This window comes from Ovis canadensis, chromosome 14 (genome assembly GCF_042477335.2).
Source record: "Ovis canadensis isolate MfBH-ARS-UI-01 breed Bighorn chromosome 14, ARS-UI_OviCan_v2, whole genome shotgun sequence".
NCBI classification, from domain to species: domain Eukaryota; kingdom Metazoa; phylum Chordata; class Mammalia; order Artiodactyla; family Bovidae; genus Ovis; species Ovis canadensis.
In genome coordinates this window covers 27,383,491-27,404,530 of record NC_091258.1, presented here as the reverse complement: position 1 = coordinate 27,404,530, position 21,040 = coordinate 27,383,491, and positions in this window count along the sequence as shown.

The following is a 21,040-nucleotide window of genomic DNA, read 5'->3' as shown; positions in this document are numbered from 1 at the left end:
TGCCTTGGAGTGATGGGGACACAGGAAGGGGGTAGGATGGAGGGACAGATTGAAGCCAGGTTTCCATCGCAGAAGCAAACTGTAACAGGGTAACCTTGGAGGCTCTTTGGACTCGTGGTGGTAAATATCAAGGAATCAGCCAAAAGTCGTGCCTCTGGTGACTGAGAAGGGAAGGGTGGTTTCTTAAACTGTGTGGATGGATTGCTGCGTATGCCTGTGATAAAGATAAAAGTTCAACTAGACTAAAAAGTAACTTTTAAATGGGGAGGGGACAGGGAAACGCTTTAAGAATGCCCACGAGAACGTGGCCCCTCTCCATCTCCAGGCAGCATCATTGAATCTCCATGGCTGCACTCTCACCTCCTGTTCTCAAAACACTTCTAGGATTGCCAGGGTTTCCTTTCCACCAGGCACGCAAGGGGAAAAGGAGCCTGATCAGCAGCCATCGCAAATTCTTATCATCACGCCACCACCTCAGCTAAGCAACACAGGACTCCACGGCCTCCCACAGCTCACAACAGGCCAGTGGGTGGTTGTGCCGGTGACCCTGTGTCCCCAGGTATGGTCTGGCTACTGAGGATGTAAACAGAGCCCTTGCCCTCCTGTCACTTAACATGATCACCGGGAGAAGAAAAGGGAATAGTTAGACAAGTCATACGCCATTGATAATGTTATAGAGTGAATCTCCTCCACCCAATGCACATGTTGAAACCCTATCCCTTGTGTGACAGTGCTAAGAAGCAGGGTCTTTGGGAGACGGGGTTATTTGAGGTATGAGGGTGGAGCCCCAGGATGGGATTAGTCACGAGAGAGCCTGCTCCTCTGCTGTCCAGCCGGTGAGGACACAGTGAGAAGAGGCCATGAAATGAGTTCTCATCAGGCACGGGGTCTCACATGTCCAGCCTCCAGAAGTGTGAGAAACAGGCCGTCCGAGCCAAGACAGACAGTGACCTGGACCAAAATCAAGTCAGGCAAGGCCATGGGGGCTTGCAGACACAGAGGTCCCAGGGCCCTGGGAGGGGTACACTACCAGGCGGGGGGTCTGAGGGCCACGTGACACCAGGACTGCGTCGTCCCTAGTTTACAAATGAGGAAACTGAGGCTTCCAGTGTCCACACTCCCTCTGACCAAGTGACAGAGCTCTGCCCCCTGTCTTGGGCCTCTAGTCTCTTAGTGGCTGTGAGATTCTTGAGTGAATGAGCAGGCATGTGTTGCTGTACTTAAAATCAAAGTCTTCCCCACACAGCGCAAGACAGCTCCTTCCATCAAGAATGAGTGGTCTCCACAGCTGTGTCCTCAAAAGGTGTTGCTTCCACAACCAGGAAACAAGCTAAGTACTGCCTGGGGCACGCTGAGTCAGGAGAGAGGAAAACAGCAAGATGAAGGGCCATGCAAACTACAGCAGTGAAGCCACAGAGAAATGCTAGACTTGCTCACAGCCATAGCTGGCTGGATACCAATAGCATAAAATAACTGCTAGATACTAACACTTAAAAACTGGAACACAAAACCATGTGCACTAGGTGTCTCGCTGAGTACGTGGACACGCCCTGAAGGATGGGGTGGCTGGAAAGAGGAAGAGAGAGGCTGCTGGGATCTTGGCCACTATGATCTCCCCATGGTCGCTGATGTGGTCAGGAGGGGGCCATCCCTTTGTGTGCAGGGCTGGGGGCCACCTTGCATGGCAGCCCCTTGGAGCTGGGAGGCCACAGAAGATGAGCGCCTCCCTGCTCCTGGGGCATCTGCAGGAGTCCAGCTGTTCCAGACCTGAGCTGGTCTTGGATCTGACCCTGGGAGAAGTGCCCTGGGGTAAGGATTGGTGGGGGCAGCCTCAGCAGGGGTGTGGGGCACTGGCCATTCAGTCTGCACCTGCCTCCAACTGAGAGCCCCAAGGACGTGTGGTGGTGCTGCTGGCATCCCCACTCTACGGTCTATGAATACAGATCGTGGCAGCTCCCACCTTCCTTCCTGGTTCAATCCTGCTGGGAGGATCCAGGAGCCGGGACACTTAGAGCTGTTCATCAGTGCTAACTGTGGACACTTTCTGCTACTGGCGTCACCAGCATCTTGCCCGCCCCTCAACAGAGACCCCATGCAGGTGCTCAGTCAGTGGGAGTGGAATGAATGGGATGCTTCCACAGAGGGCAACTGAGACTGGAGCCTCCCCACCTGAAGCTTGCCCTGAGGCCCCCTCCATTCTTGACCTTCAGCTTTCCCCTGGGGAAACCCTTCCAGCTGGAGCACCCCGGGCCCCAGGAGACCAGGCAGCAGGCTTTTCCTCCACCGGTTCTGTTCACACCTCCAGCTTAATGAGCCCAAACTGCTGGGGGCGTCGGGTCACACCTTTTCACTTGATTAAAGCAAAACACAGATGTGCTGGCAGCAGCGTTCTCAGGAGGGGAACATTTGCAGATTTTGAGCATGGAGCCTCCCACTGCAGAGGGACGGCTGTCATGTGGGGAACAGGTTCGAGGGCGCCAAGAGGGCCCTGGACACACAGAGGACAGACCGGTCAGCAGCTGGGGTTAGAGTCAGGCAAGGCCTGGATTTCCACCCTGTCTGTGGCCACCAGCCTCCAAGACGGGAGATCCAGTCCCACTGGACCCACCTCCTGGTGTCCCTGCCATGTACCGCCTGTCTCAGCTGAAGACGGCTGACCTGGGCAGGACTGTGAGTGGCTCTGGGCACAGTCATGACAGGCCCTGAACTTCCTCCTAACTCTCAGATTGCTTACCCGAGGAGCCACGTAGTGAGGGCGCTCAGGCAGCTCGAGGAGAATCCACGTGGGAGGAACTGAGACCCCACCCACAGCCGAGGGAGGAGCTTCCCAGGAATCGGGCCTCCAGCCCTGATCGAGCCTCCAGGTGAGACACAGCCTCACTCAAGGCCAAGCCACTTCTGGGCTCTGGACCCACAGAAACGGTGAGATTAGTGTGTGCCATGGCGGCTGCTAAGTGTGGGATGATTTGAACATAGTAACAGAAAGCCACTACCCTGCTTCCACTAGTTATAGTGATAGCAAGTAAGTCAATCTGAGTTTCAGCTTCTCACTCAAGAGTAAGAAGGTGGAGTCTGGGCAGCTGCAGGGACGGAGGTGTCAGGTGTCAGCAAGGTGAGCGGTGCTAGGAGTTGGTGGAGGATGGAGAGGGGAGGAAGAGTGAGGCGGAGGGGCAGTAGTGAACCAGACAATGCACCTGGATTCCCCCATGGGTCTTTCTACATCAGGCACAAGCTCAGAGCTACCCCTGAAGCCAGCAGCTGAGGGATTCGTTCACAGTGTCCCCAGGTCCAGCAAGATGTTGGGTTTCCCAGGGCAGAGCCATGGGGATGAGAGGCTGAGTGGTCACTTGGGCTCTAGGGTCACCCCAGCTCCTTAGAGCAGTTTATTGTTGGGAAAACCACGTTCTGACAAGGTTCCAGACCAGTCTAGGGCCCAGCTCTGCCATAGTCTGGACTCAGCAGGTGGCTCTGGACCGGGGTCCTGCCCGGCTCACGTCCATATTGTATGACAGGACGAGCCTGGAGCAGGAGGTCCCCTGAGTGCAGATCATAGCCTTAGCCCAGCAGGCCCCACACCTCCCACGAGGCCCCTCCCCTCCGATGAGGACCCTCCCCCACGAGGCCCCTCCCCTCCCACCGGGCCTGGCCCCGTCCCATCCTTCAGCAAGCACCGGCTCTGAGCGGCTGCCGACATGCTGCACCTGCTGGGGCCTGGCCTCAAGTTCCCCATCCTGGGGCCTGGACTTAGCCTCCGCTCCTGGTCTCCTCTGCTCTTCTCTGTCGGAATAATTGAATTCAGGTCACTTTGGGCTCAATGCCCCATTTCCAGACCCAGGGCAGAGGCTTCAGAACAAGTGGGCCATGCTCCACCCAGGCATCGCCCTGGGCGGCCTTAGGGGAGCCAGGTGGCCCCGGGCCCATGCTCAACACCTGCCCAGCTCCTGCCAAGCAGGTATGGGCTGTTCTAGTGGCTGGAAGCAGTGGGCAGAGGCGGGAGGACCTCCCTGCCCAGGACCATTGGCCAGGGGCGAGCATTGGAGACCCCACAGCCTGCTCGCCCCTCCCCAAGCCCCACGCGGTTCCTAGAAACACTTCTCGATCCTTGTGCTTTTCATTTAAATGCTCCCAGGACACGCATGCACCGATGGGAGGGGCGTCTGATGTAATCAGAATGACAGCTGAGTGCCCTGGGCCCCTCGCCCCAGGCCGTCCCAGAGTGGGCTCCGGGCGAGCCAGCCTGCAGCACAGCCATCCTATCCTCACTCCCTTGCCTGCTGTGCCACCGCCCCTTGATGCCTCTGTTCCCCGCCCGGAGGGCCAGATGCTGGACCAGATGGTTCCTGTGCAGGACCCCGTCCTGTCTCCTCAGATGGGAGCTGCTCCCTGGGTACCTGGGCTCGGGAGAGGCCACAGGTCAGACTGATTTTTGGCATAGGAGGCCATCATCTGACGGTCCAGAGCACGATGGACTGAGCCTTTAAGGCCCTGCAGAAACAAGGCAGGGTGGTCTCGATGGTGAGGTGGAAGTGGAGACACGAGTAACTCACCAAGCTCTCCTCAGGGCCAGCATAGGCCACAAAACTGCCCAGTGCAGATCAGCCCAGGAAGCAGAGAGGGGTTGGGGGGCCACACGTGGCGAGTGACAGGCAGCGGAGACTGTCCTCCTTATGGAGGTATGGATAAACACACCACTGCGTTCGAGCACAGACAGGCCCCATGGGGTGAGGGAAGGGGGTGCCGAGCAGAAATAGCTGCAGCTGGGGCCCCAGCAGAAGGGAAAGCAGCCTCAGGAACTGTGAGGGGCAGCAGAGGAGAGACACAGGCATGAGGGTCCAGGTTCCATCACTTACCACCGAGCCTCCCTGAGCCTCAATGTGCTCATCTGTAAAATGGGTTGAGCAGAGGCACTGACCTCCAGAGGGGTGGGGGGGATTGAGTGAGAACATTGAAGAGGCAGGCTTGGCCGACAGACGTTGCTTCTGTCTCCTTCTGTCTCTCGAGTAGAGTCCCACTGGAAAAGAGGAACTCAGGAAGGAGCCCAAGGGCCCCGCCTCCCAGCAAACACAGGTGTCCCACCCCTATCCCACTGATCTTTGGGACAAGAAGGTGATGGGGTGGCCATGGGTGCAAGCAGCCGAAAGCCTGACTAACCGGCCTAAGAGCCAAGAGTTGGGAACCTGTTCTGCCCCTCACCCAGAGCAGCTGACCTCCCCAGAGGGCCCCCTGGCAGAAGTAGAGATGGAAACCCCCAGTGGACACCCCAGGCCTTGCTGCCAAACAGTTCTGCCAACAGCCAGGTGGGCTGGCGGCCACACTGCCACCTGAGCCAGGGTGGTCACTCCAGGGGGCAGATCTGGGCCGTGTTGCTGAGGGAGAATGAGACAGCCAGTGGTGTTTGCCGAATGCTGGTGTATATCCGGGAAAAGGAACTGAGGTGGGGGGCGAGGAGTCCAGGTTTCTTCCAAGTCTGGGGTTTTCTGGCTGTGTCCTGCGGTGTGGCCAAGGGAGCAGTGAGACGCGGGGAGGAGGTGGGAAGCGAAGGCTCTGGAGGCAGGGGCTCCGAGGCCTGCGCCTGCTGGTGGTGCCCCCTCAGGAGCCCACTGTCCCTGCCTGAGTCCAGTAACTTCCAGGGCATCTGGCACCAGGTGTGGCCTGGATCAGGTCTGAAGGCAAGACTCCAGGTGGGCAGGAGGGTTGAGGTGGAGAGGCCCTAAGCCCCAAGCCCAGGGGGGAGCCTCCTGGTCAGCGGGGTGAGTGACTCGGGGGCTGAGGCTCCCTGGAGCGGGACTCCCTCTGTGAGGGTCCATGGGAGAGCCCCGCCCATACCGGGCAGACCCTCCCACCTAGCCCCTATATGCATCCCTCAAAACCCAGCTCAAACCTTATCTCCTGCACAACCCTGGCCCCCCACCCCCCCACGGGGTTCTCACTCAGCTCCAGGCTCAGCCCCGTGCTGTTCTCACTGGGTGCCTTTGTGGGAGGCAGGAGAGCTTCATGGGGGAGCTCCTGACACACTACAAATCCTGTTGCTCTGAATCCCTGCTCTGTCACTTCCTGGCTGTGCAGCTTTAAGCAGGTGATTTACTTCCCCTCTTTATGCCTCCCTGTCCTCACCTGTAAACTGGAGATGATCATTGGTTGGCTGTGAGAATTAAAGGAGTTAACATGTATAAATTGCTAAGAACAGTGGCGGGTGTGGAGTAAATGCTTTTGAAGTGTTACAGGGGCTTCCCAGGTGGCGCTAGTGGTAAAGAACCTGCTTGCCAATGCAGGAGACAGAAGAGATGCAGGTTCCATCCCTGGGTCGGGAAGATCCCCTGCAGGATGGCATGGCAACTCACTCCAGTATTCTTGCCTGGAGAATCCCATGGACAGAGGAGCCTGCCTGGCGGGCTATAGTGCATAGGGTTACAAAGAGTCATACACGACTGAAGGACTTAGCACACACGCACGTGTTACATATCACGACCACGACCACTACCATCGTCACCGCTGTCACCATCATCATCCTGGTTGAATCTCTAGCTCCCTTCTCTCCTGGCTGCATGGCTTCATGAACTGTGAACTGCTGAGCCGCTGCGCTGTCCCCTTTCCTGTAAGTGGCAGTAACAATGCCTCTGTTCTCAGGTAGCTGTGAGGATCAAAGCCTCTGGCCTCTGCAGATGACACCACAGTACACATCAGGTGGCTGACTTCTCGTCCGATCTTCCCAAGAACCCAGGAGGGTGAAAGTACTCCCGTCTGTTTTACAGATGGGGAAACTGAGGACTAGGGAAGGCAGGGATCTGCTAAGGCCTTGGAGCTGGTGGGTGGTGGACCTGGAAGACCACCCTGGGACTGGCCAGGACTGGACTCTGTTCACATCCCTTCCTAACTGTCTTTTCATCGCTCTGTCTCAGTTCAGAGTGCATGTCAGTGATGCCAGGCACTGGCTGATGGGGGTTCTGATGGGTTGGTCTGGCTGAGCCTGGGCAGTGGGACTTAAGTGCTCCAGGTGAGAGCCCTGCACAAGCTCAGTGTTGGGACGGGGCCAACCCCCTGCCCCCGGGTCTCCCATGGCACCTGGGACTCGGTGATCACTCCTCACTGGTCAGCACATTGAGCTGCATAAGTGGCAGGCAGTTCCTGCATGGGAGGGGACCTGGCAGCCCCAGTAGAGGACAGAACAGGTAAGGGCTGCAGCTGCCCACTAAAGCTTGGCCTGCAGCCCTGGGCATCACGATCAGGGCAGGGCTGCCACAGGGAGGCCTGGCCACTCTGGGCAACACACTCTTCAGACAAGAGCCACAGTGATGGGGCAGGGCTGACTGGCAGCCTGCCACACATCTGCCCGGGCACACAGGGCCCTTGCCATAGCCCCAAGACCAGACCCCGGCACTGGAGGTGCACACCAGATGACAGCCAGCCTCCATGGCAGCTAGAGTCCAGAGGCTGGGCACTGCTTTGGCACCACTGACATGACCTGGTCAGCACCCACATTTCCCCAAGAGGCCATCCCCTGCCCACCCCTCATCTTTCTTTAGCTGCGAGGCTCACAGGAGACACTTACTCTTAAAAAAAACCCAAGCAAAATGCCTCTTGAATGAGCCTCCCCTGGGCCAGCCTTTCACATGTGTGATCCACTCATTCGCTCTGAGCATACTGCCCATTTTACAGGCGGGGACACTGAAGCTCAGAGAGGCCCACCAGCTTGCCAGGGCCACACAGCAGGCCCCTTGCAGAGTGGGATCCCAGCTCTGACCCCCAGGGCAGGGGCCCACAGCTGCACAGCTGGTACTTGCTGCTGGCAGCGATGAGGCGGGTGGGGTGTGCCCACATCCCCACATACTGGAAGGAGGGCCTGCAAGGCTTGGGGGCGGGGGCCTGAACCGCAGACCTGGCCACACTCGCTGCCTGGCCAGGACACAGTGGCGTCTGGAAAGTTTGGTCTCTTTGGTAGGGTGTGCCCTCCTGTTCCCCCTGCCCCAACTCCTCTGGCCTGCACCTGCTGGGCCTCCCTTTACTGTCGCTGCCCCTGTTCCTGGGCTGGTGGGGATGGGGCCCGCAGCCAGCTGTGAGGACGGGCTGGCCTCCTGTTACCTGCCCCTCCACAACCGAGGCAATTCCACACATGGGTCCTGCTCCCCGACAGGGGGGCAGGCATCTCAAGATAGAGTGACACAATCCCACCAGAAGGGACCTTGAGCAACAGTCTCGTGTGTGGATGTAGACGTGCTGCAAATGGCGTTGGGAGTCCTGAAGTACCTCCGGCCAGCAAGTAAAAGTGAAAGTCGCTCAGTTGTGTCTGACTCTTTGTGAATGGGCTATACAGTCCATGGAATTCTCCAGGGCAGAATACTGGAGTGGGTAGCCTTTCCCTGCTCCAGGGGATCTTCCCAACCCAGGGATCAAACCTAGGTCTCCTGTATTGCAGGCAGATTCTTTACCTGCTGAGCCACAAGAGAAGCCCTCCAGTCAGCAAGGAGACCCCCAGACCCGACTCAGGGGACTGGCTCCCAGCCTGTCCAAGCAGCTCTGAGTGACTAGGCAGGGGACCTGGACCCTGGGTCAGCCCTGCAGGAGCTCCCACTAACTCTTGGGGCCTCAGTTTCCTTCACGTTGAAATCAGGGCTTGGATGAAATCCATGTTTTACACTTTTTTTTTTGGAAAAATGTTTTATTTAAACCTTTTAACTCTTTTACAACAATAAAATATTGTGTCAATATAAACCCGTTGACTGAAACCATTCACATCAAACATTACAGCAAATTGTATTTTTGACACCCAACTCATCTTTGAAAGAATTTCCTTCTAATCACAACACAGAATTTATTGAAAATAAATAATTGCTGGAAACTTCAATAGGCAATTTGAGTAAAATAGTTGAAAAAGCAACTCTTAATGAAAATAGCATTTATTATTAACTACAATATAAACTATAAGCTAAATGATTTTTATTTAAATTAATAACTTCATAAATGTTTTATACAAAACTGTACAATTATAAAGTCGGCAGAAATATTTGGGTTAACTCAGGTTTGAACCAGAGTGTTAACTGCAAAGAAAAAGAAAATCGAAACAAAGAAAACCCTAACAGTTGTAAAACATGAACTCCTTGTGGGGGAAAAAAAAACATCCCAGAACTAAAACCCAACTACGAACAGAATGCAGAAGCTTAGCAGAAAAAGAAAAAAAAAAAGTCTGGGATTTAAATTAAAACAGGCTCTTCGACCTGCAGCTGGGGGACACACAGTGCACCAGGGCCCTGGTAGCCCATACTGCTGCTGCTGCTGCTAAGTCGCTTCAGTCGTGTCCAACTCTGTGTGACCTCATAGACGGCAGCTCACTAGGCTCCTCTGTCCCTGGGATTCTCCAGGCAAGAACACTGGAGTGGGTTACCATTTCCTTCTCCAATGCATGAAAGTGAAAAGGGAAAGTGAAGTCGCTCAGTCGTGTCCAACTCTTAGTGACCCCATGGACTGCGGCCCACCAGGCTTCTCCGTCCATGGGATTTTCCAGACAAGAGGACTGGAGTGGGGTGCTATTGCTTTCTCTGCATGTTTTACATTTTTAACACATATAACTCTTTGAACCATCTTTCCTCCAAAAAAACAATACTGACCACAAATACTTAAGCTAGAATTGGAGTTCCTGGGGGTCCAGTGGTGGAAGTTAGAGGTTTTGCTTGGCCACCGCCTAGGGCAACCTCTGGGAGGCCCATGGGAACTGATTCCCTAGGGAACCCAGTTTGAGAGTGCCTGGACTAGGCTGCTTCAGACCCCCAGCTTGGCCTGGGAGCTCCTGGAGGTGGCACTGGCCTGCTGGGGGCTGTGCAGGAGCGAGCCCATGGCCCTCTGCAAGGGTCAGGAGCGCCTGCACTTGGTTAAGACTCACTCAGCTGTTAACGTCTTGAAATGCTTCATACTTTTTAGACAAGGGCCTGAATTTTCATTTTCCATGGGCTGCACGGAGGAGGCAGCCAGCCCTGGGTCTGGTTCTGACTACTTATCTACACAAGGGGAGGACGTGGATAACTACGCCACTTCCGGGCTGTGATGGGTGATGAGGCCAGGTGGACCGTCTCCCCCAGACCGGCCACGTGGGACGCGGGACCCACAGGCCACCCATGTGCATGGGCACTGTGGATCTGGCTGCACAATCACCTCTTCTCCCTGTGTTGGGCTGGTCGGTGGTCAGAGGCATGTCGGCAGGGCGGGGGTCTCTTTCCCACTCTCCTAGCGGTCCATCGCCTGCAGATCCTGTGCGGAGGACACCGGAGTCCACCCCTGTGCCTGGGCAGAAGACCAGCCTCCCACGACGCCTTGGCAGCCTCGCCTGTGGACCTTCCCATCCCTAGCTGGCCGCTCGCCGGCCCCTCGCCCGCCCACCCAGCAATTTCACTTCCCAGTGCGGGTGGGCGGGGCGCAGCGGGCGGAACATCCCTGCGCCCACGCAGCGCCCGCATCCGCGCAGGTGCAGCTGGGGCGCGGGCCTCGGAGCCCAAGGCGCCTGATGGAACGGCTGCCAGCACGTGGGCTGGCCGGCTTGCCCCTCCACTGTCACAGGTCTGTGCGGCTGCAGCCGCATAGATGGTCACTCCCCAGGGCCAGGACCAGCTGCAGAAGGGCCGTGCTGGGGGAGGGGTGGCCGGGGCCTCCAAACCAGGCCCTAGGCCTGGCACACCCTCCTTGCAGCAGGGTCAGTATGTGATCAGACAGGAAAACGGTTCATTTTAACATGCCTCAGTTCATGGAAACTTCCAGAAGCAGCAGCCAAGCAGTGTGGCCAGAGCTGAGCCCTTCCACAGGACTTTGCTATCTTGGGCTCTTCAGGGTAATTCCTGCAGCCTCTGTGTCCTCCTGGCCGCTGGAAGGGCCTCCTGGGACAGATGGAAGGAAACTCTTATGTGACAGGCAAGCCTGGTCCCAGTCAGATGTGGCCGCACACCTGCTGGGACAAGTACAAACACCTCTCCAGGTCGCCAGGACGATGGCAGAGGGCAGCAGGGGCCTGACTCCCTGTGGGATGGCTGCCTTGATCAGTCCTGGAGGCCCAGGGGGCAGCGGTTGACCCCCTGGAGCCAGTCTTTGCTTCTGCTGTTCCCACAGGATCAAGGATCCTCAGAACTGAGTGTCCACCCAGTGGTCAACTCACCCAGGCTTTGGGACTCTGATCCTGCAGAGGCCAGAGGGGTCTTGGCAAAGGGGAGGCCACTAAAAGGCCTCTGCGTGGGTGTCTTAGGAATAACACCCACGACACTGCATAGCCCTGACACTCAAATGCTTGTAAGGCTCCAAGGGTCACAGGTAGCAGGCCTAGGAGACACTTACTCAGTGTCTTCCAGAATCACCACATGGCCCCCCAAAGGGAGTTCACTCTTGGGTGAGAAAGGACAGCTTCTCATGCCCTGAAATGAAGGCTGTGCGGGTCAGGGAAGGAACAGGAACTAGCATGGGGGTCCTCTCAGATGGGCCAGCTGTGTTAGGTACCCCTACTCCCAGCCAGCAGACGAAGAGACTGGAATTCAGAGAGGAACACATGCAGCCAGCGAGCGGCAGGTCTTGGACTCCAACCATCACCTGTCCAGTTGGGCCCTGCCCTGCTCAGGGCCTACTTTGGGGCCTGATATGAACAACTGGACTCCAAGTCTCAGGGGAGCCCCCCGGTCCCTTCCTTCCCCAGGTCCCTCGGTGAGCAGACTGTGGCATCCCACGTCCACATGAGGGCTTTGGGGTGGCCTCCCTTCCCTAGGTGACACGTGGCCCCAGCCTGTCCTGCCATCGCATGGTCTAGGGCCGGTCGGCGGGGGTGGATCACGAGCTCGGCTTGACTGAAGGCCAGCCCGTGTTTCTGGGTCCCCGGAAGCGTCTAAGGGGTTGGCTGTGTGGCTGGGAAACTCCCCGTGCCCGCCTGCCTTCCTCTTTCCTCTGGCCTGGCCTGGTCGGACACCTGGGCTCCGGCCCTGCCCACTGTGCCTCCTCCTGTGGACGCCCCCGCACCCCAAGGCCCAAGAGCCAGCAGCCTCCTCCCAAAAGGAGGGGGTGTGAGGTGAGGCTCCCTCAGAGACCCCTGTGCTCCTCATCGGCCCAGTGCTGGCCTCCAGCCACACGGCCAGTGAGCGGCCCAACAATGACCCAGCTCAAACAGCGTGGGGCTTGGGGTGGCCTTATTGCGGGCACTGGTGACCCACAGAGAAGGTACCACCGGGCCAGGGGCTGGGCCTCCGGGTTCCGCGTTGTGCTCCTTGGCGGGCTGGGCTTTACTCCTGCATCCCAATAGCCTCCAGCATCTCCAGCCCTTAGGCCGGTGGTCTTCCTCCACCCAGGGGGGCTGGCCCAGAAGGGCCCATCAGGTGTGGGGAGCTAACCGTTATGGTAGGGGTCCTGGGTCTGTCCTTAGGTCAGAGCGGCCGGGAGCACTGTGACACCAAAGGACAGACGGACTCCTGCAAAGCATCTTACGGCCTTTGTGCCAGGAAGCCCCCCGGCCCCTCCTCTACCTACCTATCCTGGACCTTCTGGGGCTGCTTGGCCATCATGGCCCCAGTGACCACACACGGGGAGGGGGACCCTCTGTCCTGAGGGTCCCACCTGGCTGTGTCCACGGCACCCCTGTGGTGCCCACCTCTGGGACTTTCTGTGCCCTGGACTCTCAGGACCCTCTCCTCATCCCCTCCATAGCCTCCTCTTCCCTGGCTCCCGGGTCCCCAAGGTGCACAGGAAGCTTGGTGGGTGATGATCTCGGTTGTGGTGATGGTCTCAACTGGATGCAAATGTCAAAACTTAAATCGTACCTTTTAAATGTGTACAGTTCATCCTGGGTCAATTATGTCCCAATAAAGCTGTTTAAAAAGTGGTTTCAGTGCCTGGGCAGCAAGGAGAGGCAGCTGGGGCGCCAGGAGGACAGTGAGGGAGGGGCGGAGGATGCTGGGGGTGGGCAGGGGGCTGCCATCCATGGAAGGACCGAGAGTGGGGGCAGAAGAGCGTGTGTCACGTGATGGGGTAACCTCCCATCAAAGCGGAGCCCCAAGTCTTGCAGCTGGTGAAACTAATGAAAGGAAAAGCCTTAGGTGATTCTCAAAAAGAAAAAAAAACATTAAGTCTTGAGAGTAAAGAATAATTCTGTTAACTTCTAGGCAGAAAAAAGATTATGTTAAATTCATCACTTCCTCAAAATAATAAATTCTGAGAATAGGCAGTACACTGTGAGAGCTCACAGAGAAAATGATTCTAGTCCAAGATTTTATGTAAAACCAAGGTGTTCCCCATTGTGGTGGCAGCAGAAAGACATTTCCACTCATGCAAAAGCTCCAAAATGATGCCCCAGGTGACCAGAGTCCAGTGAGAGGTGAGGTGGGACACCCATCAGAATAAGGAAGACTGAGCAACGGACACCTACACTTGGAGGCAAATCCAGGTCACCATTACAATGTGGCTTAAAAAACAAAAACAGGATAAAATTGCCAGAAATGACTCAAAAAGAAAACGTAACACGGTAAAACAAATATTGTCCGCCATCGCGGCCTCCTTTGCCTAATGTGCCAGTAAAAACAAGGAAGGGTGGGGTTAGTGCAAGGGGGCAGGAGTGGGCAGCGATGTGGGCGAATTTCCTCAAACCACCCAGAGAGGATTCATAACCGATGCAGCGAACAGAAACACAGGAGGTCAAATGTGTTTTTTTAAATACAGTAACTGCAAGAACATTAAGAACAGGAGGAATAACTCCCAAGCAACTACTGAAAATAAATTAAATATAGTCAATCTGCAAACACGTGCATTCACACGCACACACGGTGACAAGAACACCAGAACAAGTACCCCGAGGTGGGGTGAAGGAGAAGCGACGAACGTGCCACTGGCTTGTGTATCAATAACCAGAAACAGACCTGGTGCTTCTTAAAAAAGACAAAGGAGAGAGAGAGAAAGAGAGAGAGAGAGAGAGAGAGAGAGAGAGTGTGTGTGTGTGTGTGTGTGTGTTTTAGTCTCTCAGTTGTGTCTGACTCTTTGCAACTCCATGGGCTGTAGCCCACCAGGCTCCTCTGTCTTTGGAATTCTCTGGCAAGAATACTGGAGTGGGCTGCCATTCCCACCTCCGGGGAATCTTCCCAACCCAGCGACCGAACCTGCATTGCAGGCAGATTCTTTACTGTCTGAGACACCAGGGAAACAAAGGAGCTTAGATTTGGTTTTAAAAAATTATATACGGTTGAATGCTGTAAGACAATATCTGAAAGAAAGGAAATCAGAAAGGTTAAATTTACGTGAGACAGGACGGGCCAGCAAGTGCAGAGCAAAGGCGATAAAAGTTTCAGTGCTGGGATGTCCCTGGTGGTCCAGTGGTTAAGAATCTGCCTTCCAGTGCAGGGAACTCAGTTTGATCCCTGGTCAGGGACCTAAGATCTCACATGCCCTGGGGCAGCTAAGCCCACTTCTTATTGATGAAGTGTATAAACCACAGCAGTAATCCTTTCAAAGGCGCTAACTGATACGTAGCAAATGGACAAACGAGTTGTACGGACCACATACCTGTGTCTAAGTCCTAATGGCAGAGTCCTCAAACCATCACAGATGGCCTATTCCCAAGGTTTTCTAGTCCTTAAAGTCATTTTTTTTTTGCCTAAATTATTATTATTTTTAGGTAATTAGAGAGTCACATGCAGCTGTAAGGGATAACACAGAGACCCTGTGTGGCCTTTATCCCATCATGCAAGACTACATAAAAACGTCACCACTGGGGTGCTGGCACAGTGCACTCAGGACCCAGAACATCCCCACCCTGGCGGGGAGTCGTCCTGTTGCCCTTGGTAGCCCCCCTCCCGCCCCCTTTCTCTGTGACTCCTGGCAAGTCATTTCCGGGATGGGGCACAAATGGACCCCACGGTATGCAACCTCTCGGTACTGTTGGCAGCCACCCGGGGTGCTGCATGCACACATGGCTTGTTCCTTCCTTTGCCGAGGGGTGTTCCCTGGTGCGGCTGTACCTCACTTGGTTTAACCATTCACCGGTCAGTGGACATCGGGGTTCTCCGTTTTCTGCTGTTGCAAATAAAGCTGCTGTGAATATGCATGGACAGGTTTTAGTGTGAATGTAAGTCTTCATTTCTCTGCAGTAAATGCTGGAGAGTGCAGCTGCCAGGTCATGTGGAAGCTGCTCATACTGTTTCGTGGGAGGCTGCCACACTGCCCTCCTGAGAGGCTGCACCATGACCCGCTCCCAGGGCAGCAACGTTGAAGAGGTCCACGTTCTCTGCATCCTCACCAGCGTTTGGTGTGGTCATTACTTATTTTAATCACTCTGACAGATACGGGATATGTACACGTGTGGTGATTCTAGGGTTCATTTCCCTAAGACTAAAGATTTGAGTATCTTCTCAGGTGCTTATTTGCCATCTCCTCTTTGGGGAAATGTCTCTTCATGTCTTTTTCCCATTTTCCTTTCTTAAAACTTATCGTGTATTTATTTTTGCCTGTGCTGTGTCTTCATTGCTGTGCGTGGATGTTCTCTAGCTGTGCTGTGCGGCTTCTCACTGCGGTGTTCTCCTGTTGCGGAGCATGGGCTCTAGGTGCTCGGGCCTCAGCAGCTGCCACTTGCAGGCTCTAGAGCACAGACTTAGTAGTTGTAGTGCACGAGCTTAGTCGTCACGCGGCATGAGGAATCTTCCTGGAGCGGGGATTAAACCCATGTCCCCTGCACTGGCAGATGGATTCCTAGCCACTGGACCACCAGGGAAGTCCCCTGGTTCATTCCTGATACTGGTGATTTGAGTCTTCTTCATTTTAGTTTCGTCAGTCTTGCTAGGGGTTTATCAATTTTGTGATAATAAACTTTTCTGTGAAAAATAATGGCAGTGAAATCTATAAGGTGAAGCATGTTTGAAAAAATTGACAGATACAACAGCAGTGGTGATATACTTTAATGCACTTCTGTTAATTTTTGACTAATCAAATTAGCAAAAAAATAGATATTGAGGAACTGAGAAATATTATTAATTAAGTTAATTAAGTAGATCTAAATTTAAATTTTGCACCCTACAATCCGGAAACATGTTCTTCACAAGTTCCTTTGTAGCAAGTACTAATACAAGTCACATTTTTGACAACAAAGAAAGCCGTGGTGGCTAGGGAAACCAGCTCACCCTGGTTGGCTTGGCGTCAAAGGAAGCCCCTCAGTCCCAAGAAAACCAGTATGGCTGGACACCCAGATACTATTCAGACAGAATCCAGAGACCACAACACATTAAAATTGATAATTAAATGTTTGTTACAATTCCCTATTAGAATTTAAAACATAACCTAATTGACTACTTTAACAAAAAGAAAAGCAAAACTATAATCACAGCGTATCTAGAAAATGACAATGAAATTCTTACAGTTTTATACCTGTGGGATACAGTTCAAGCTGAACTTAAAGGCATATATGCTGAGTTGGTCAGTCAAGTCCGACTCTTTGCAACCCCATGGACTGTAGCCCGGGAGGCTCCTCTGCCCATGGGAATTCTCCAGACAAGAAAGGCACATCACTTGAAATATTTTCATTATTATTAAATATTTTCCTTATTACACATGGGGTATGAGGCATTCAGATCAAAAGTTAGAAAAGAGAAAAATAAACCCAAAGAAAGTATCAATAAAAGAAAGATAAGGCAGAAAAAAATAAATTGGGAGACAGAAAAATGCATACTGATAGATTCAACTATTTGAATTTGAGATTTTGAGATTTTTTTTTTAATTTTTATATTTTTACTTTTACTGAGAGATATTTCTTGATTAAGCAAGCAAACAATAAAGTATCTTAACTTCAACTTAATCTGATCCAGAAAACAAGAAACTGGAACACAGAGTGAAGCCTAAGAAAGGGGGCATAATAACCAATGAGAAAACTTTAAAAGTTACAAGAGAACAGGCACAATTCTATACCAATATATTCTAAGTATTACTGAAATACATAATTTTCTAGAAATGTATGTGATCAAAACTGACCTATTGCTACTGCTAAGTCGCTTCAGTCGTGTCCAACTCTTAGCAACCCCAAGGACTGCAGCCCCCCAGGCTCCTCCGCCCATGGGATTCTCCAGGCAAGAGTTCTAAAGAAGTAGAAAATCCAAATAAGCCAATAAACACAACCAAAGAAGAAACTGAAAAAATAATTTAAAGGTTATTCTGAGGAGGGCCTTAGGCTCAGAAGGCTTTACAGGCAAGTTCTTCTAAATAGTCAAGGTAAACTGATTCCCAATTTATTTTACAAGGATTGCTTCACCCTGATAGCAAAACCAAATAAAGATAACACAGAAAGAAGAGGAAATACAGATTGCTCTGACTATAGCTTTGAAAGCAACATGCTGAAAACAAATACTCGAGATTGAATCTCATGGTATTTGAAAGAACATTGCACTTTTCCAAGTGTGGTCGGTTCAGAAACTCCAGGGTAGTTCCACGTGGGACCTGGTTTTGGAATTCCTCACATCAACACATCAGAGGAGAAAATCCCACTTGATAATGTTATCATGTTTGTTATTTTGTAACTTTTCATTTTGAAACAATTTCAAACTGACAGAAAATTTGGGGGAATCATAGGAAAAATGTCACACACCTTTTCCTGGTTCCAATTATTAATATTTGATGTTTCTTTACCATTGTCTCTACATTATCATGAAGTTGCAGACACAATGCTTTCTTACCCCTCAAAACATCTATGTCACCTCCTTCCTTAGTGAAAATCAAACTCCCAGCACCAACTGACTGTCTCCCCACCCTGAGTCCAGTGATCTCACAAGCAGGCCGGATGTCTGCCAGGTGGGAGGACAGATGTCTTAGAAACTGGCAGGACCGCCAAGCAGCACCTGGTGGTCCTTGGCAGCCTGACTACTTGCACACTCCCCAGCACAGCTCACATGGCCCAGCACATGTGCAGAGATGCCCACGCCCCTAGCTGGGGGACAGGGTGTGGGAGGTCCCACCTATTCACCCACAAAGGTGGGGCAGGGGGCTGTGCATGTCACTATCAGGCCCCTGGAGTTTGAGTTGTGGGCACTTCATGTCCAAGCCTGGGTTTCCTCGTCTAAGTGGAGAAGGCTGTGTGGGCATCCCAGGCTGCTGGGGAAGCGACTGCAGGTGATGCTCACCTGTGGGGCCTGGCACACAGGGAGCCCTCAGATGGTCAGAGCCACTGCCCAACCAGGCCTCAGTGCAGGCCCCGAGGGGTAACTTCTGGGCCTCATCCCAGCAAGTCCCAGGGCACCCTCAGTGGGAGCCAGAGGCCTCCAGCATCAGAGGGAAGCTGATGGACAGCTGATGGATGGGCAGGGAGCGCCCTCCCATCCACTGCCTCATTCAGCTACCAGCTGTGGCTCGGTCTGCGGCCAGGCACCTGCCCTCATGGAGTTGCCAGTCTCTTGGGGGTCAGTAACATTGCGCTTCTCAGCAGCAGCACCTCGAAGAAAGTCCAGGGGGTGTGGGTATGTGAAAAATTCTTGGAGGCTCCTCAGGAAGCCTGGTGAGGAAGTGACTTCCAGGCTGATGGAGCCACAGTGCAGAAGTTCTGGGGCAGGAGCCAGTGCGAGCTCCAGGAAGAGCAGGGAGGCTGGAGGGGCCAGCAGGAGAAGGCATGAAAGGAGACGAAACGCCTGCCATTTGCTTCCAGGATTCACGGTGCTTGATGTTCCCTTAGGCCAAGGGCAAATCAGGACAGAACCAGACACAAGACCACCCAGCCAGGCCAACTTGAACCAACAAGGGTGGGAGAGACGTATCAAGGCCTTGGTGTCAGCATCTAATTGCGTGCTGCTGGTCAGCCTTGCAGAGCTGAGAGGGCCGTGGGGGACCCAGGACTCAGGACGGGCTGCAAGGCTGGACAGGCTGACCCCGAGATCACTTCCAGCCCTGGGGAGCCCGGTGGTGGAAAGGGGGCCATGGAAGGACTCAGGACCTGTCCCACTCACAGACACAGCCTGTGGGTTCACGCACACCTGGAGCCCACGTGCTCAGTGTGTCCACAGCACTCACAGGCAGGCAGACTGCAACTGCATGTGGTCCCCTTCTGTCCAAGCTCTCCTCAGCCTCAGGAGGCCTCAGCAGCAGCGCTGTCAGAGCCGCCTGGAGGCCAAGGCCCAGACGCTGCGAGGCTGCACCTGGAGAGCTGAACCTGGACCGAGGCTGCTGGTTGCGTCTCGCGTGTGCAGTCACCAGGTGCGGCTGCAGGCAGCCTCCCCAGCTCCTGGCTCTGCCCACTGCACAGACCCACTGCACACACCCCTCCTGTAGCCAGGCTGCCAGAAGCCTCTCTGCCATGGCAGGCAGTGCCAGGTGGTGCCTGGCCAGGGTTCCGGAGGCTGAGGGAGGCAGGTGTGGGGCTGGCCACACACCCACCCTCCCTGGCTGGGGAGGAGGGGCCCACTTGGCAGCCTCTGAAGGCACGTGCTGGGCACTCGTGCAGCTGCCCCGCCCAGCCTGCCAGGAGCCCCTGGTGATGGATGAGGCATGAGTCCCACAGGCAGCAGGGCACTGACCCCAGCTGGAGGTCCCCTGACTCAGCCCATCCATCAGTGTGACAGATGGAGCCCCGGCGAGTTGGGGCTGGGCCTTGGGGGGAGGCTGGGCCTTGGGGAGCTGCACACACAGGCATCCCCAGGACGCTGGGCTTGGGGCCATTCTGCCGGTGCAGTTCGGTGGTCAGACCAAGGCTGCCAGTCCACCTTCCTGATGGGCTGCCCTCTTGTTGACCTTGCCCTGAGCACACCAGCCTCAGGCCCATGATGGACTCATCATCCTGCGGCCACACCTGCTCTCCCCGCTCAGCGGTCAGCAGGACGTCTGGAACCTTTGCTTCTTCAATTCCATGGGACCTGGCTCCCACAACCATGCACAGATGGCAGCTGTTTCGCCCCACAGGGGCGGACGCTAGGGTGGCCGTGGGCCTCAGGCCCTGGGGCTGGGCGCACCCAGTCGAACATAGAGCACAGTCTCATGACCTCATCCAAGGGGCGGGGGGTGGGGTGGGGCAGGGTGACCCTCAACCTGACTGAGACAGATGGGCTTGTTTTCAGGGAATCGTGCCTCCTCCTATCCCACCAGGCTAAGAGCCATCCTGAGTCACTAAAAAGCTTCATTCTCGTCACAGCCCCACCGGGTCGTACCCTGTGGTCACTGTGGATGGGGCCACCAGATGCACAGGAGGAGACAGGGCCACTGAAGGAGGAGCCAAGTCAGCCCCACAGGAAGGCGGCTCGCTGCAGGCCACGGTGAGGAGCAGCCTCAAAGCGCCCAGAGGGGAGCCGTGTGTGGGTGGTACCCTGTGTGGGGAACCCCAGGCAGGAAGGAGACATGGCCGGGCTGGGGTCAGAGACGGAACTTTCTGGAACTGGACAGAGATGGTGGCCGCACAGCCTGGGGACCAGTCGGACACCACTGATCTCTGCTCTCCCAGGTGGTTTCAGTGGTGACTTGTATGAGCGTTTGAACACAATTTAAAACAGGGCCCTTAGGAGGGAGGGAAGAGGGGTACCTCAGTAGGAGCTGCTGGAATGTTCCAGAGAACGAGGGTGGGGAGTGGGGCCTGGGCCCACGCTACATAGAGGGAGACCCAGTGAGCTCAAGGTCAGAGGTTGCCCTGGAGGTTACCTTGGAGCCACCTGGATGGTGTGGAGGGCCAGACCCAGGCAGAGCAAAGGGGCCGTTGGGCCTCAGCCCCACAGAGAAGGACTGTCTGGCAGCAACTTCTCCTTCTTGACTACTTGGGGCTCTTCAAGGAGTTTTGAAGCCAATTACAGTTTTCTAGTGCTTAGAATAATTGGTAGGAAAAGAATTCATAGACAGAAGGGCAAAGTGAGGCCTGGAGACAGAAGATCAGAGAGGTTTCTGGCAAGGCCAGGTGCTTAGGGAGGGCAGGTGTTTCCTTGGGTGATCTTTGACCCAAACAGACCCCCAGCCAGAGAAGGGCAGGAACAATCTTAAGAGCTGCCTGCCTCCCACCTGCATCTGTAGGCAAGGTGGTATCTGCAGGTTCCCTGAGACTGTGGCTAGGGACTTGGTCCAGCAGGGGTTGTTTTCTCGGTGGTAGGAGGGA